This window comes from Gracilinanus agilis, chromosome 1 (genome assembly GCF_016433145.1).
Source record: "Gracilinanus agilis isolate LMUSP501 chromosome 1, AgileGrace, whole genome shotgun sequence".
NCBI classification, from domain to species: Eukaryota; Metazoa; Chordata; class Mammalia; order Didelphimorphia; family Didelphidae; genus Gracilinanus; species Gracilinanus agilis.
In genome coordinates, this window is record NC_058130.1 from 144522165 (window position 1) to 144524712 (window position 2548).

The 2548-nt window shown below is 46.7% G+C and overlaps 1 pseudogene; it reads left to right on the forward strand.

Annotated features, from left to right (window-relative positions):
* The first annotated feature begins 345 nt into the window (after positions 1–345).
* On the forward strand, positions 346–1449 carry LOC123248943 (annotated as a pseudogene).
* Positions 1450–2548: the final 1099 nt, after the last annotated feature.

A 2548-nucleotide genomic window follows, 5' to 3' on the forward strand; every position in this document is an offset into this window, starting at 1 on the left:
ATATGAATAGGCAGTTTTCCGATGAAGAAATCAAAACTATTAATAATCACATGAAAAAGGGTTCTAAATCCCTCCTGATTAGAAAAATGCAAATCAAAACAACTCTGAGGTACCACCTCACACCTAGCAGATTGGCCAATATGACAGTAAAGTAAAATAATAAATGTTGGAGGGGATGTAGCAAAATTGGGACACTAATGCATTGCTGGTGGAGTTGGAGAGAAAAAGAACATGAATCATGTAACCATAGAAAAGTACTTTAAGGGGGCAGCACACGGAGCCTGGGTGGGAGTGCAACAGGTGGGCCAGTAGCCTCCAGCTTTAGACGGACAAGGTCCTCTCAGCATGGGCACACCTCCTGCCCCTACTTGGCTCCTGCTGCCCTCACAGGTCCTGCCCATGCCTGGGCTCCCCCCTCCCCCCTCCGCCCTGGCTATCTGCCCCTGCATCAGGCAGTTTGGGAACCAGGCAGATCACTTCTTGGGCTCCTTGGCATTTGCAAAGCTACTAAACCGGACCCTGGCATCCCACCCTGGATTGAATACCAGCATCACAAGCCTACATACACCAATCAGCATGTATCCTATGAGACATATTTCAAGTTGGAACCACTCAACAAGTATCGTTGGGTCATCAGCTTGGAGAAATTCATGGAGAAATTGGCACCTATCCACTAGCCTCCTGAGAATCAAGTGACTTGCTGCTTTGATGTGGCAGCCCAGCAGAGTGCGGACAAGAAGACCTGTCCAATGAAGGATCCCATTCTGGGATCAGTTCAATGTCAGCTTCAACAAATCAGAACTTTTTGGTGGCATTGCCTTCAGCCCTTCCTACAAGGACCATTGGATCCAAAGGTTTCCCCCAGATAATCACTCAGTACTGGCCCTGCCTGGAGCTCCAGCCCAGTTTCCTGTGTTGGAGGAGCACAGGGGCCTGCAGAAATATGTGGGGAGATCCAATGAGATGATCCAGAAGGGGGAGACTGAGATCCAGGCTCATCTCATCAGGCCTTATATTGGGGTTCATCTCCGAATTGACTCTGGAAAAATGCTTGTAATATGCTGAAGGATGGAAAGGCTGGCTCCCACTTCAGGGCTTCACCCTCATGGTGTGGGCTACAAAGGGAACACTGGGGAACCTCTCAACACAGTCCTGACCTGAAGGAGATCAAACGTGCCCTGAGGCTCTGGGTGAAGACTATAAAAGTCAGTCCATCTACACTGCCACTGACTCAGAGAGCCATGTCTCTGAAATTCAGCAGTTGTGCAAAGGAAAGGTGAAGGTGGTGACCTTCCATCCTGAAGTGGCATAGATTGATCTATATAGCCTCAGTCAGGCAGATCATTTCATTGGAACTGTGTTTTTGTGAAACAGGAAAGGGACTTGTGGGGTCAGTTTTCCTCCTTCTTTGGCATCAACCGGCCCCCTCAGGTTTGAGATGAGTTCTAATCTTCCATCCTCTTCCCCCAGAAATCTAAGCTATGCAGCCAGTGGTGTCATCATATGGCCAGAAAGTGAGCTCAAGTCACCAGCCTTCTTCATCCGAGTGCTGGGAAAGAAAGAAAAAAGGTGGCTGTGTCCAGTGTCTGATCTTAACCCACCTAAATTCCAGGTTTTAGGCCACCTTCTCATATTATTTCCAGAGACTATAAAGCAGAATACCTCAAACTGCAAGGGCTTCCTCTAAGAGAACTGCCTTTGTGGTCCATTTCTGAGTGATTCCTGAGCCAATTCTTAGTATTAGGCAATGGAATACCTTATCTCTTCCATATTTTCCATGCGCCTCAGTCTTCATCCTGCTGTTTCTTCAAAGGGCCCCTGTGTAATTGGCATTCCATCATTAATGTAAATGGCTCTCCTAGGTCTTTCTAAGCATCCACTGATAACGTAATGTAGTGGAGAGGGCACTGGATTTGGAAACACTGGCTTTTTTACTTTCAAGATGTGTGATATTGAACAGGTCACCTTAACTCTGTGGACTTCTCTTATCTCATCTGTTAAGTAAGGGTGTTGGCTCAGGTGACTTCCAAGGTCCCTTCCAGCTTGAACTCTATAATTCTCTGAGTAACAGATATCCTAGATTACAGCTTTTCTAGTTTTAATACATGACCAGCCTAGATTTTCCTCCCCAGGTAACTATTTTTATACCAGTGGAAGGCATTCATATGAAGACCTAAAGTGGCCCTTATGGTGTAGGCAGATGAGAAACTCAGACAAGTCTATAGGCTGAGGATTGACAACTCATACCATGCTTGCCAAAGACAATCCTTTGGTTGCTTGCCACCTACCCCTTCTGCCCCAGCCTTTCTGCATTATCATGGCCATGCCACTTTTTACATTTCTCCTGCTTGTGAGAGTCCATGTACACCAATGTCCAAGAAGGGCCATTTTGGATAAGCAAGCACCTTGGAAAGGTTGCTGACCTCTAGCTCAACCTTTCACCATAAGAAGTTTGCTTAGCATGGCTTTTACTCCTCCTGGGCTTCAGAGTGCTGACCAAAACTTTGTGCTTACTTCCTGCCTTCCTTCCTTCTTTTGCACAGTGGGT